At 37.8% G+C, this 15,832-nt stretch overlaps 1 pseudogene; it reads right to left on the bottom strand.

The window, feature by feature from the left end:
- Nucleotides 1–7,570: 7,570 nt before the first annotated feature.
- Nucleotides 7,571–8,822, bottom strand: LOC105867094 (heterogeneous nuclear ribonucleoprotein C pseudogene; annotated as a pseudogene).
- Between the last annotated feature and the right edge of the window lie 7,010 nt (nt 8,823–15,832).

The following is a 15,832-nucleotide window of genomic DNA, read 5'->3' as shown; positions in this document are numbered from 1 at the left end:
GATATCACAACTGATCCCAAAGAGATACAAGATACAATTTATGAATACTACAAAAATCTTTATGCACACAAACTAGAAAATGTGGAGGAAATGGACAAATTTCTAGAAACACACAGCCTCCCTAGGCTCAACCAGAAAGAAATAGAGTCCCTGAACAGACCAATCTCAACAGCTGAAATAGAAACAGCAATTAAAAATCTCCCTAAAAAGAAAAGTCCCGGTCCAGATGGCTTCACACCTGAATTTTACCATACTTACAAAGAAGAACTAGTACCTATCTTGCAGAAACTATTCCACAACATCGAGAAGAACGGAAACCTCCCCGACACCTTTTATGAAGCGAATATTACTCTGATACCGAAACCAGGAAAGGATGCAACAAAAAAAGAAAACTACAGACCAATATCCCTAATGAATATAGATGCAAAAATTTTCAACAAAATCTTAGTTAACCGAATCCAAACACTTATCAAAAAAATAATTCACCACGACTAAGTGGGCTTCATCCCAGGGATGCAGGGATGGTTCAACATACGTAAATCTATAAATGCAATTCACCACATAAACAGAAGCAAAAACAAAGACCACATGATTCTTTCAATAGATGCAGAAAAAGCTTTTGACAAAATTCAACACCCTTTCATGATACGAACACTTAAGAAAATAGGCATAGAAGGGACATACCTAAAAATGATACAAGCCATATACGACAGACCCATAGCCAACATCATACTGAATGGGGAAAAATTGAAATCATTCCCACTTAGAACTGGAACCAGACAAGGCTGCCCACTATCTCCACTTCTGTTCAACATAGTGCTGGAAGTCTTGGCTACAGCAATCAGACAGGAAAATGGAATCAAAGGTATCCAAATAGGGGCAGAAGAGATCAAACTTTCACTGTTTGGTGATGATATGATATTGTATCTAGAAAACCCCAAAGATTCAACCAAGAAACTCCTGGAACTGATCAATGAATTTAGTAAAGTCTCAGGATACAAAATCAATACACAGAAATCAGAGGCATTCATATACGCCAACAACAATCTCATTGAGAACCAAATCAAAGACTCAATTCCCTTCACAATAGCAACAAAGAAATTAAAGTACCTAGCAATATACTTAACCAAGGATGTAAAAGACCTCTACAAGGAGAACTATGAACCACTGAGGAAGGAAATAGCAGAGGATGTAAACAGATGGAAATCCATACCATGCTCGTGGATCGGCAGACTCAATATCATCAAAATGTCTATACTACCCAAACTGATCTACAGATTCAATGCAATACCTATTAAAATCCCATCAGCATTCTTCACAGATATAGAAAAAATACTTTTACGCTTCGTATGGAACCAAAGAAGACCCCGAATATCAAGAGCAATTCTAGGCAACAAAAACAAAATGGGAGGCATTAATATGCCAGATATCAAACTATACTACAAAGCTGTAGTAATTAAATCAATATGGTATTGGCACAAAAATAGGAATATGGACCAGTGGAACAGATGTGAGAATCCTGATATAAAACCATCCTCATATAGCCATCTAATCTTTGACAAAGCAGACAAAAACATACGCTGGGGAAAAGAATCCCTTTTCAATAAATGGTGCTGGGAAAACTGGATAGCCACCTGTAGAAGGCTAAAACAGGACCCACACCTTTCACCTCTCACAAAAACCAGCTCACGCTGGATAACAGACTTAAACCTAAGGTATGAAACTATTAGAACTCTAGAGGAAAAAGTCGGAAACACTCTCCTAGACATCGGCCTGGGCAAAGAGTTCATGAAGAAGTCCCCAAAGGCAATCACAGCAGCAACAAAAATAAATAATTGGGACATGATCAAACTACAAAGCTTCTGCACAGCCAAAGAAATAGTCATGAAAGTAAACAGACAGCCTACAGAATGGGAGAAAATTTTTGCATCCTATGCATCCGATAAGGGACTGATAACTAGAATATACTTAGAACTCATGAAAATCAGGAAGAAAAAATCAAATAACCCCATTAACAAGTGGGCAAAGGACTTGAACAGAAACTTTTCTAAAGAAGACAGAAGAATGGCCAACAAACATATGAAAAAATGCTCAACATCTCTAATCATCAGGGAAATGCAAATCAAAACCACAATGAGATATCACTTAACTCCAGTGAGAATGGCCTTTATCAAAAAGTCTCCAAACAATAAATGCTGGCGTGGTTGCGGAGAGAGAGGAACACTCCTACACTGCTGGTGGGACTGCAAACTAGTTCAACCTCTGTGGAAAGCAATATGGAGATACCTTAAAGCGATACAAGTGAATCTACCATTTGATCCAGCAATCCCATTGCTGGGCATCTACCCAAATGATCCAGTGACACTCTACAAAAAAGACACCTGCACTCAAATGTTTATAGCAGCACAATTCATAATTGCAAGGCTGTGGAAACAGCCCAAGTGCCCATCAATCCAAGAATGGATTAATAAAAGGTGGTATATGTATACCATGGAGTACTATTCAGCTCTAAGAAACAATGGGGATATAGCACATCTTATATTTTCCTGGTTAGAGCTGGAACCCATACTACTAAGTGAAGTATCCCAAGAATGGAAAAACAAGCACCAGATATATTCTCCAGCAAACTGGTATTAACTGAGTAGCACCTAAGTGGACACATAGGTACTACAGTAATAGGGTATTGGGCAGGGGGGAGGGGGGTGGGTATATACATACATAATGAGTGAGATGTGCACCATCTGGGGGATGGTCATGATGGAGACTCAGAATTTTGGGGGGAGGGGGGGAAATGGGCATTTATTGAAACCTTAAAATCTGTACCCCCCATAATATGCTGAAATAAAAAAAAATAATAAAATAAAATAAAATAAAATGAGTGTTGGCATTTAAGAAAGATTTCAAAGGACAAAAAAAAAGAACATAAATATGAGGAAATTAGTGGAATGCATAAGAATGAGTGAAATAAACATTTTGAATGTAGATGGCATTTTTAAGAAATGGTGAAAATAATAAAGTATTTCACACATACAATATGTGTATGTGTTTGTGTATGGTTTATTTTCTCTAAATAATTGTATCTTTAATAATTTATACATGACATAAATGGTGAATACATATACATTAAGTCTATTAATAAAGATGCATAAGTAAAAAAAAAATAAAGATATTGGAACTCTTAGCTCTTTTAATCCATCCACAGGGATAAGCTGCTTTGTCAAAATATTTACATGTACTTCAATTAAGTAGATATCAAACAGTTAAAATGTTTATATTGAATTATATTTTAAACTGTCACATCATCTCTTAGAATAGCATAATTCATTCTACACAATTCAATATATTATGATGTGACTTAAGGATTGTCACATTAATTATAGGCAACTGAATATAGAAGGCTTTCAACTAAAATTTTGAGGACATATGAATGTGTAGAGAATCAAGGTTGATTAGTTAACCATTATGTACTACATTAAATTTAAAGCAGATGAACTTTAAACAAACCATATTCTAACTAATGAAGAGTTCTCTTGCATATGCAAATTGCCACCTCTTCCATGATTAAAGGTTATCTATCTTAAAAGAACACACCACCATTTTTTATGCAATCTTCTACTATGGAGCCAGATGAAATTAAGTCTGAGATAAAATTATTTGGCCACTTTGATTGCTGTTGCAGACCTTCAATGAACTTAAAATCATTATTAATGTAAAATAATATCATAGTATTATACTAAGGTCATATAGGATGTCACCTTTGGAAGAAGCTGGGTGAAGGGTTCATGGGATTCTATGTAGCATTTTGCTACTTTCCATGAATCTACAACTATACTAAAATAAAAAAGTTTTAAAATGATGTCACTTTGGGAGGCTGAGGCAGGAGGATTGCTTGAGGTCAAGAGTTCAAGACCGTCCTGAGCAAGAGCAAGACCCCATCTCTACTAAAAATAGAAAAAATAAACTGGGCATGGTGGCATGTGCCAGTAGTCCCAGCTACTTGAGAGGCTGAAGCAGGAGGATTGCTTGAACCCAGGAGTTTGAGGTTGCTGTGAACTAGGCTGACACCACAGCACTCTAGCCCTGACAACAGAGGGAGACCCTGTCTCAAAAAAAAAAAAACAAAAAAAAAAGAAAAAGAAAAGAAGTAATGCTTATATATAATCTAAAAAATAACTTGCATCTGACAAGTTGTGTGACTTTGAGCAGTCCCTTAATTTCCCTGGGCCTCAATATTCTCAGTCTGAAAATGAGAAGGTTGGACTAGATATTCTCTAAGAATATATCAGTGTTGAGTTTATAAAATTAAAAAGGAACAAAGGGTATCACAATTATAAATAGTAAATAAACCACCACAGTGTGTAAATGTGAAAACATTCTAAAAGATAATATCCAAGTGCACCAGTGTAAAAAAAAAGATAACACACAGCCCTAGGAGAGAATTTTAGTTCTCTCTGCTCTTTTGTTTTTTCACATTTTTATGTTTTAACTTTTTAATTAGATGGTATCAAACAAAGCAAAACAAAATATTTAAATAAGGAAGAAAACATCATTTAAAAATTATTTGTTATATAGCAACAGGGTCCCTTCCAATCCTACTGTTTATATTATAAATTTTAGGCTGTGCACGGTGGCTCACCCTGTAATCCTAGCACCCTGGGTGGTGGAGGCAGGCGGATCATTTGAGCTCAGGTGTTAAAGACCAACCTAAGCAAGAGCGAGACCCCGTCTCCACTAAAGAAATGGAAAGAAATTAGCTGGACAACTAAAATATATATAGAAAAAACTAGCCAGGCATGGTAGCGCATGCCTGTAGTCCCAGCTACTCAGGAGGCTGAGGCAGGAGGATCTCTTGAGCCCAGGAGTTGGAGGTTGCTGTGAGCTAGGCTGACGCCACGGCACTCACTCTAGCCTGGGTAATAAAGCGAGACTCTGTCTCAAGAAAGAAAAAAAAAACAAAACAAAAAAAAAAACTACAATCCAACTATACTATAAATTTTATGAGGTATCAACACAAGTATACTGTTTTAATATTACTTTATATATTTGTTTTTACATATTTATGTGTTCCTGACATTTGTCACTTTTAATTGAAATATCAATCCATTGCCAAAACTTGTAACGATTTGCCTAGTAATTTCTCCACAGCAGTATTTTAGATACTTTCTAGTTTTGACTGGAATACAATGTGGAGCTCTAAATGTCTTTGTGCACTCGGCCTTTTCCTCTTCTTTTGAAGTATGTCCTTGGTAAATGTTATCCATATTCCATCAGCAGCATATTAAAAAAATATCTTTTTCCTCCTGCAACACTGTCAACAGTGATCCATTCAAATTGACTTATTTTTATCAATTAAATGTAGTTAAGATGTAATGTCTTGGCCGGGCACACTGGCTAACGCCTATAACCCTACCACTCTGGGAGGCTGGGGCGGGCGGATAGCTCAAGGTCAGGAGTTCAAAACCAGCCTGAGCAAGAGCGAGACCTCGTCTCTACTATAAAGAAATTAATTGGCCAACTAAAAATATATAGAAAAATTTAGCCGGGCATGGTGGCACATGCCTGTAGTCCCAGTTACTCGGGAGGCTGAGGCAGAAGGATCGCTTGAATCCAGGAGTTTGAGGTTGCTGTGAGCTAGGCTGATGCCACGGCACTCTAGCACGGGCAACACAGCAAGAGACTGTCTCAAAAAAATAAATAAAATAATAAGATGTAGTGTCTTAGTCCATTTGGCATTGTTATAAAGTAACATCTGAGACTGGGTAATTTATAAAGAAAAGGGGTTTATTTTTTATTTTATTTTTTTATTATTTTTTTTGAGATAGTCTTGCTCTGTTGCCTGGGCTAGAGTGCCGTGGCATTAGCCTAGCTCACAGCAACCTCAAACTCCCAGGCTCAAGCAATCCTTCTGCCTCAGCCTCCCGAGTAGCTGGGACTACAGGCATGCACTACCATGCCCTACTAATTTTTTCTATTTTTAGTAGAGAGGGGTCTCCATCTCACTCAGGCTTGTCTCGAACTCCTGACCTCAAGAGATCCTCTCACCTCAGCCTACCGGAGTGCTAGGATTACAGGGTGAGCCACCACACCAGTGTGGGCCTGTTTTCTTAAGATTTATATACTTTTATATATCATCAATAACTTAAACAGATAGCCTGAAAATTTTTATATGTGTAGACATCCTTGTACCCACCAATCAGATCAAGATATGGAATATTTAAAGCATCTCAGAAGGCTGTTTTGTGACCTGTCTGGGTTAGTTCTCTAGAAAGGGTAACCATTGTTCTAAATGTGTCATCATAGATGAGTTTTGCCCATTCTGAATTTCATACAAAGGAATCATACAGTGTTGTGGGGGGGGGGCAATAGGAAAGTTAATTAACATTGCTGTAGCCCCAGGAATATTTGATGGTGGGATTCAAGAAAACAACAATTCCAGGTATAGGAGTCCCTTTCCAAGTCGTACTAATTCTAGGGGTGCTTTCCTACTAAAAAAATGAAAAGAAAAAAAATGCCAGGGTGAACTATAAAACCCTTCTCAGAGCAGCTAAGGAAAACACTTTTTTTCAAAAGAGGGATTTAGTCATGAGTATAGTCTCATTGGAGAAGAATGAATGTTTAATATTTCAGTATCATATGGATCTTCACACAGAGACAAAAGGGAACAATAAAAGCCAGAGTGATTAAAAGACAATTGCTGCAATTTGTGAGAAGACGCTGAGAACCTCTTACAATCAGGATATCTGCTCTGCACTGATGAGTCCCATGAGTTTCAATAGTGTTTGGCATATTGCAGGCATTCAGTAAGTATCTGTCAAAAGAATGTTGAATTAACTGAATAATGTGTAAATTTGAAAGAAAACTTCTAAAATATTTATCGGATTATATTCTACCACCCAGAAAGCAGAAATCAACTGAAGATTAATGGTACATGTTTTTGTAAACCTTCAACTTTTGTTTTGTTTTTTCAAAAAATCCCAGTTTTAATGGCTTCTCAAATAAATAGCCAAAAAACAATATGTGCACAATATTCCCTAAGCAGTTTTGAAATATCTAACAGCCCTTCAGTTTATTGATTCATTTTTTTCTATTGATACTGGGACAGATTTTCATGGATAAGTTAAACCAATATTATTTGTTAGATGGCTAGATTTGGATAACATCTTAACATGAAAGTATTTTAGATATGAAATAGAATTGTTTTATACTTTTGTTCTCCAAGAAGCACTGGATAAATTCTCATACACTCATGCATCAATTAACAATAGGGCTATGTTCTGAGGAATGCGTCACTGGGCAAATTCTTGGTTGTACGAACATCATAGTGTACTTATACAAACCTAGGTGGTTTAGCCTACTACACGCCTAGCCTACATGGTAGAGGCTAGATCGGTCCTAGGCCACAAACCCATAACAGGATGTTACTGTATTGAACACTTTAAGCAATTGTTACAATGGTAAGTATGTGTGTATCTAAACATTTTTTTAACAAAAAACCATACATCCTTTTTATTGTTAAATCAACGAGGTATCAAAATTAAAAGCAAAAAGTTACAGGCTAAGACTTAAAACTACTAGGAGCATCAAAGGAAGTGAAAATGGGACTAGGCGCAGGGCAGTATGAATTAATAAACATGGGAAGGACAAGGATGGGGAGAACAGTGAGCATGTGCTGAAGATACTAGGGGAGAGGATCTGGTGAAAATTTTGATCTTAGACAAGTGCCTAGGTAAAGAAATAATGGGATAAGATTTCTAAACCCCACTATGTGCTTAAGAGTCATCCTCTCCTTCCTCAGCCTCTTTTTCATCATCCTTGATCAACTCCAGCTGGTCATCCCCCTGATCTTCATTATCATCATCATCCAGTAGGTCCCCCTTCTCAGCAGTCATCTGCACCCCCCCCTCAGACTCCATCTTCACATTAGTCTCGTCTTTCTTCTGGGAGCTGCTGCTCTGCTCCTCTTCTGACTTATCATTCTTCATCTCTACTGCTTGTTTGCTCTGTTCCTTTTCAAGTTTTTCCAGGTTTTCCAGTAGAGAGTCCACTTTTTGTTTTATCTGAGTCAATTCCTTCTGAATGGCCTGAAGGTCATCTGCTTTCAACTTTCCAGACTTGGAAGAAGAACCCTGCTGTCCACTCTTAGAATTGAAGCCACTTTCCCCCCTTTGTGAGGTGTTTCCTGATACACACTGGTGTTTTGAGGGTACCACAGCCCAAGCAAGAGGAGGAGGAGGAGGAGGAGGAGGAGGAGGAGGAGGAGGAACACATGCTGGGTAACTGTACATCCTGTCATAATAATCCCATTGAAAGTCATAGGCCAAGTCAAAAGAGGAGCTGAGGAGAGGGGACGGAGAAGAGTGTTCTGGTCCTGACCTGTACATCTCCGCTGCAGATTGTTTCACACCTGCTTTTCCTCGATTCACTTTTGGCTTTGCAGCCACATTAATATCTAAAACTTGGCCAGCAATCATTCTGCCATCCTCTCCTGCTACAGCAGCCCAGGCATTTCGCTCATTAACATACTGAACGAAGGCAAAGCCCTTGTGAACAGAGCAACCCACAATTTTGCCATATTTCGAGAAGATTGCCTCCACATCAGACTTCTTGACCACAAGAGTGTTGAGATTCCCAATGAATATACGGGAGTTCATGGAGCGAAGATCTGTCTTGTTGGTGACCTTGCTAGCCATTGCGTTTGATGCTAAGGTTTCTCACGAAGCCGAAAAAATGTAGCTGAAGATCAAAAAAATCTCACAGGAGGTGGGAGGGAGAAGAGATTCAATTATGAGTCTTCTGACTCCCGGGTTCTACGTGCAGAAGCCGAGTGCTGCTTGAAGTCAACAATGCGGCCAAAACCACTCAGTCTTCGCCTCTCCACAAAATGCTAAACATTTCTAAACATGGAAAAGGCACAATAAAAATAAGGTATTATAATTTTATGAGACCACTGTCATATCCATCTATTGACTGAAATGTTCTTATGCAACACGTGACTATAATTAAAATAATGCCATAATTAAATAAATTGTTATTTCCTGGATTGGGTCCTGGAATAGAAAAAGATTAGTGAAAAAAAGTGTGAAATCTAAATAAAATCTAGAGTTTCATAAATGGTAACATGTCAATAGTCACTTAGTTTTGACAGATGTATCATGGTATGTTAGATGTTAATATTAGAGAAGTTGGGTAAAGGGTGTGTAGGAACTCTATACTATCTTTACTGCCTTTCTGTAAGTCTATAATTATTCCAAAATTAAAAGTTTATTACAAATAAAGCATTAAGCCCCACTGGCCTTTGCTAGAGAAAAGAATGGATGTTTACCGTTTATATGACTTTATTAGGCAAAATTAGACTCACTAACCAGTGAGTCTAATATTTACTAATATTTACTAATATTGAGGGGAAATGAACAAGATCCCTTATGTTCCTTTTTAAAGATCATAGGAGCACACATCTAAAAAGATTCTTATTAAATATATATTAATACATTTTAAATAAGTGTACTCACAGATGTGAAAGAGAAGTAAGGGTAGGAGGGAAGTGAGTATGGTTATCAAAGGGCAACACGAAGGAAGGATCCTTATGATAGCAATGTTCTATCTTGACTATCAATATGATACAGTTATGGCATTATACTCTAGTTCTGCAAGATGGATTTATTGGGAAGAAACTAGGTAAAGGCTATACAGGATCTCTGTATTATTTCTTACAACTGTATGTGAATCTATAGTCTCAAAATAAGTTTAGTTAAAAAATTTAAAGATTTAATAGGCAAAACAATAATGGTACTCAAAGTGTAACAGTGGTAAAGGTCTGAAAAAGGGCAAAATGTATTATGTGTTGTCTCTTTAAAACCCTTCACACCTTTTTTGGAAATTAAAACCTACATTCCTGCCCAAGTCCAGTAATCAAAGGGGCAAAAAAATATTCTTTGTTCTTTGTTTTCTAGTATCTTAAATCATAGGAGATGGCTCAACAGAATTGTCCAGCGGTCACAGGATCATCTTCACCAGAGATAAGGTTGACCAAAACCACCAACTACAATTAAACAATAGACCAAAGCCATGACATGTGACACTGGTCACATAGACCCGAGCCCAACTTCTGAAAATGCCCTTTTAAAAAGCCCTATATTTCTGTTTAAAGGCAGGATGGTGGTCTTTCAAGATGCTAGTCTGCTGCCCTCCTCATTTGCTAGTAAATTAATAAACTTCTCTTTCCTTTTCCTTTAAACCACTTGTCCTCATTCTTTGTTCTTACTGATTCAGCCTTGGGGACAAGTACTGAACTTTCGGTAACAAAAGTATTAATAATGCTATAGATAGATATAAGACTTGATAATTATGAATCATATTAACATTGATTTTCCTTGGCCTAATTGAAATTGTAAAGAAAAGAAACTATCAAGGACTTTTCAGAATAATCAGGAATACTTTTTCAATTTATGGTTTATAATAGGTAATATAACCAAGAGACAATTATACAAAAGCATAGAATGAAAGTTATCTCCTCTTCCCCTTGTCCCTCATCCATCCAGTCTTCGTCAGTGACATCTTCATGACCGGTTTTGGCAGAAGAACTAGATTTTAAAGGCACTGAAATAAATAAAGTAATGTGAATCTATGAATCAAATCTACCATCATTGATGACCAAGTTAATTACATGTTCATTCTTGGGCTATTGTTTTGGATAAATTGTGATTCACTCTCAGAATGGCACCATTTCTTTTCCACCCCCAGGATCTCATACTTTCCATTATCTTTCCTAACTCTTCCTCCTCTGGCTTGTTTTTCCTCAAAATGCTCAAGACTTCCCTATCCTTAAATCCTCTGATCTCCTCACAAATAGCTTATTACCTAACAAAGGAAAAAAAATAGTGGAAGAGACCAAAATATTTCTCCCCAAAATATTGAGACAGCAGTTTCTTGTCAGCTCAGAGAAGGCACCAGCAGCCACCAGAAGAATCTGGGAATAGATTTTACTATCTTCCCACATTTTCCTGCCTTTTAAAAGACTGGACCTGCTCTCTCCTTTGTCTCATCACTATAAAATTTATTGTTCTTTATTAAAATACTTTAGAAGGCCCCTAATCCACTGTTTTCAGAGATACACTTTTGAACTGAGGCCTCTCCTGTGTGTTGGGTACAGCACATTCATAAATAAATTATTCATTAATAAGAAGTTTATTCATTAATAAACTTCTGCTTATTTTTTTGTTAATCTGACACAGGAGAATGTCTCAATGAAGAACATAAAAAGGGAAAAAAACATGTTCTCTTCTACAGTAGCTTCATAATGGAGAAACCCAGCAAATACCAACTTTAACAAGTGAATAAAGTTAACACCGGTAATATGACCAACTGACATCCTGCAGCAACTGAGAGGATGCTCTAAGAAGGAAATAGGATCACTTGTGATGTTCCTACAAAAATGCACAAATGAATTAAGTCATAATATTAGGAAAACCCCAAATTAATGGACAGTCTACAATGACCTCAAAAATATCAATGTTATGGATGATGAAGAAAGACAAACTGTTCTATGTTGAAAAGACATGACAACTAAATGTAATGTGAAATTCTGAATTTGCTCCTAGACCATGAAAATTTGCTATAAAAACATTATGAAACTTGACAAAGTTTGTTTCTTTATTTTTTTTTTAATTTTTTTTTTTTTTCTATTTTTTAGTAGAGACGGAATCTTGCTCTCCACTCAGGCTGGTCTTGAACTTCTGATCTCAAGCAATCCTCCCACCTGGGCCTCCCACAGTGCTAGGATTACAGGTATGAGCCACTGCTCCTGGGCTTCAAAGTTGACAAAGTTTGAATATGGACCATGGGTTAAGTAATAATATCATACTAAATAATTTTCCTAATCTTGAAATTTATACTGTCTTATGTAAGAGAATGTCTGATTCTTAGGAAATATATGCTTGAGACATTTAAGACTAAAGGTATATGATGTATTTAATGTACTTTCAAATTGTTCCAAAAAATATGTTTACATATGTATGTGTAGGTATGTGTGTGAAGATAAAACAAATGAAGCAAAATATTTTTAGAAGTTTGAAATTTTATCTATATACAAGTTCTCCCATCTCCTCCCCCCCAAAAAAAATCTTCTAGAATTTATGTTCAAAGTAGAATAAGCATGCATATTTATCTTCTTTCCATTGAGATCCCAGTAAAATGATAAAGGAATTTAAAAGGTACAAGCCTACAACTTTGACTAGAACAGAATGGGGCCATTGAAGGACAAAAGATCATGACAAATTTCTGGTAGGCAGAAAGAGTGGACTGATGATAGCAGATTCGAGGAACCTGGAACCTACTGTGTTTCCCCGAAAATAAGACAAGGTCTTATATTTATTTTTCCTCAAGAAGACACCCTAGGTCTTATTTTCAGGGGATGTGTTATTTTTTTTAAGTACAGTACAATAATCTACATTTATTCAAATAGAGTTAAGTCATCTTCTTCTGGAACATCATCATAACTCTCCAAACCCCGAATTCCATCCTGAATTTCTTGCGACTATTTCCTTTAGAACCATTGGCTCCAATCTCTCATGTGGAGCGATAGAGCTCTCATGGGGCAGATGAGAAGGGCTGCTCGTCTTCTTTACCGCTCTGAGATTAAATGCATGGGTTGTGCAGATACGCTGCGTAGCCACTCCCATCACTAGGTCTTATTTTCGGGGCAGGGCTTATATTGCGCAAATGCTTAGAAATCCTGCTAGGGCTTATTTTATGGGTGGGTCTTATTTTCGGGGAAACACGGTAGGATTTGTAGGAATATCTTACAACTGAGGAAGAAGCCACCATTACTATAAGGTACTGAGGAGGTCTTAGGTTTAAAGTCAGTACGTTCTATGGAGGAGAGGAGAAAAAAGTGGAATGGAAAACCATCAAATGCTTGCACTATGCTTCTGAATTCTAACTCAAAAAACAGCTTGCAATCATGTGTTTAATCATCCAGCAAAACAAAACTGAAACAATTTCTCTAAAGAAATGGAATGAATTTGTAACTCGTAAATGGCCTAAGACTACGCAAGACAAACCTGCACATCCTCAATTTACGTAACAAATCACTGAATCTGAGAATATATCCAGTGGCTTGTCTCTGATTTCCCAGTCAGCCTTTTGAAATAACCAAGAATCAAGGATCAGACTGACATTTGAGTAAAGCTTGTAACTTAAGTGAATGACCAAAAGAAACAGAAATAAACTCCAGTGAAAGTAAAGATACTTCAGGGATCAGACATTAAGAAGTCTAACTATTTCTATAGGAGAAATATGCGGAGAAATTGCATTCATTAAGCTAGAACACAATACTGTAACAAATAACTGGAGTATAGAAATAACACAGGGATAAGGCAGGTCAAAAGGAAGGTCAAAAGAGCCTGAGTGCAGCCATCTTGACCGACACCAGACCCAGCCACCCTGAACAAGGAAGTTGCCAGCAGGTCACCAGCCTGGGACCAACCCAGGATGGATGAACTAGTAAGCCGGATGCCTTATAAACTGTGCTTAACCTTTCTGTGACAGCAGTTTATGATTAACCTTTATGGCCTGAACACAAGACAGTGCGCTGGTCACATATGGCTGTTTCCTGCCAGGAGTTTTGAACATTTAAAAACATTACCATTGCCCCACAAGGTGTCCCCCTCCTGCTTGGGAGAGGGCCCCTACTCTGTGCAGTAGGATCTATTGTCTGCCTCTCTCTCAAATTTTCTTTCGCTAGTTGGCTCACTCGAATTCATTCCCTTGTGAAGCTAAGAACCCACTTGACAAGTTCAGGGAGCTTTCCTCCCTTTGTTGGAGCACCCTTGACATCAGTAAAAAGGTCTTGCAATTTGAAAATACAACTACTAAAATAGTAAACATCTATAGAAAAGTTGGAAATTAAAGAAATCTGCCAAATGTATGGCAAAAGACAAGGACATAAAAAATAAGACGAAAATGGAGATATAGAGGTTCAACTCAGGAGATTCAATCTCCAAATATTGATTTCCAGAGAAAAAATAAAACAGGGTGAGGAACTTATCAAATAAGAGATACAAGAAAATTCCTAGAGTTCAAGGAACATACTAGGGCTTACTTACTAAATGGTATTCAAGATAAATAGCAAAAGACCCACACACCTTACAGTGAACTTTCTGAAGAGCTAAAAGCTTCTAGGAAAAATAAACACATCAACTAAAAAGGAATAACAATCAGCCTGGCATCAAGAGTCAACATTAGGCCGGGCGCTGTGGCTCACGCCTGTAATCCTAGCTCTTGGGAGGCCGAGGCGGGCGGATTGCTCAAGGTCAGGAGTTCAAAACCAGCCTGAGCAAGAGTGAGACCCCGTCTCTACTATAAATAGAAAGAAATTAATTGGCCAACTGATATATATATAAAAAATTAGCCGGGCATGGTGGCGCATGCCTGTAGTCCCAGCTACCCGGGAGGCTGAGGCAGAAGGATCACTCGAGCCCAGGAGTTTGAGGTTGCTGTGAGCTAGGCTGACGCCACGGCACTCACTCTAGCCTGGGCAACAAAGTGAGACTCTGTCTCAAAAAAAAAAAAAAAAAAAAAGAGTCAACATTAATACCTGATGCTGGCTGGGTGAGGTGGGCTCACTCCTATAAGTCCAGTACTTTGAGAGGCCAAGGTGAGAGAGGCCACTTGAGGCAAGAAGTTCAAGACCAGCTTGGTAACATAGTGAAACACCGTCTCTATAAAAAAAATGTTTTAAAGTTAGCCAGGTGTGTAACAGAGGGAATGGCCTGAAAAAAAATGGCAAAAATGTTTTGTGTCTTTTTAACACATCCTGCACTCCTTTTTGAGAACTAAAGCTTGTATCCCTATTTCAGGCAAGTGGTTGGGAAGGGCAGGGTAAATCTTTTGTTATGTATACAACAAGAGATGGCCCAGCCCAGACCTGGTAAAGGGAGGTCCCATGCAAAGATCACAAGATTGTCTTCAGCAGAGATAGGACAATCAGAATCATCAACTGTAGTTAAACAGTCATTGCCTGAAACTGAGAACCCATCCTATAAAAGCTCTGTTTTTCTGCTTGTTATTAGGACGATGGCATTTCAGACAGGAGTCTCCATCCTCCTCCTTTGCTGGCAAAGTAATAAGAACTTCTCTTTCCTTCCTCCTCGAAACACTTGTTCTCGTTTTTTCAGATGGGGCCTCGAGGACATGTGGCCAGGCTTTCTCTAACAGATGTGGTGGCATGCACCTATAGTCCCAGCTACTTTCAAGGACTGCTTCAGCCCAGGAGTTCAAGGCTACAGTGAGCTGTGATCACTCCACTGCGCTGCAGCCTTGGGTGACAGAGTGAGACCCTGTTTCTAAAAAAATAAATACATATAAACACCTGATGTGTTTTCTTCTTGAATTTTGATTAGAAAGGATTTTCAAACTAAAATTATATGCTTTAAGGACATTTTAGTCATGTGAGGACAGAATAAAGGCATTTTTAGACAAAGCAAGGACTCAGCAGTTTATTTTTTCATATTCTTTTGGAGAAATTTCTAGAGGATATACTCTGGCAAAATAAGGGGGTAAATAAGGAGGAGGAGGAGAAATGGTCATCAGGAAACAGATGGTGCATCTTAGGAGAGCAGTGAGAAGCAGCCCCCGGATAACAGCTGTGTAGAAGCAATCAGTTCAGATTGCAACAGGTAGACAGAAGGTTCCGGGAGGGAAGTGTTCTTAGAAACTCCAGAAAATAACACATTAATATTCAACTTGGTTCTTAGCCAAGTGATAGCAATATGAACACTATTGATTTTTAGCTTTTAAAAATCAACCTGAAGACAAGGCCAGAATGACTGAATGG

The sequence above is a fragment of the Microcebus murinus genome, chromosome X (assembly GCF_040939455.1).
Source record: "Microcebus murinus isolate Inina chromosome X, M.murinus_Inina_mat1.0, whole genome shotgun sequence".
Classification (NCBI taxonomy): Eukaryota; Metazoa; Chordata; class Mammalia; order Primates; family Cheirogaleidae; genus Microcebus; species Microcebus murinus.
The sequence above is the reverse complement of the archived record's forward strand: the minus strand, read 5'-3'. Positions and strand labels throughout refer to the sequence as shown.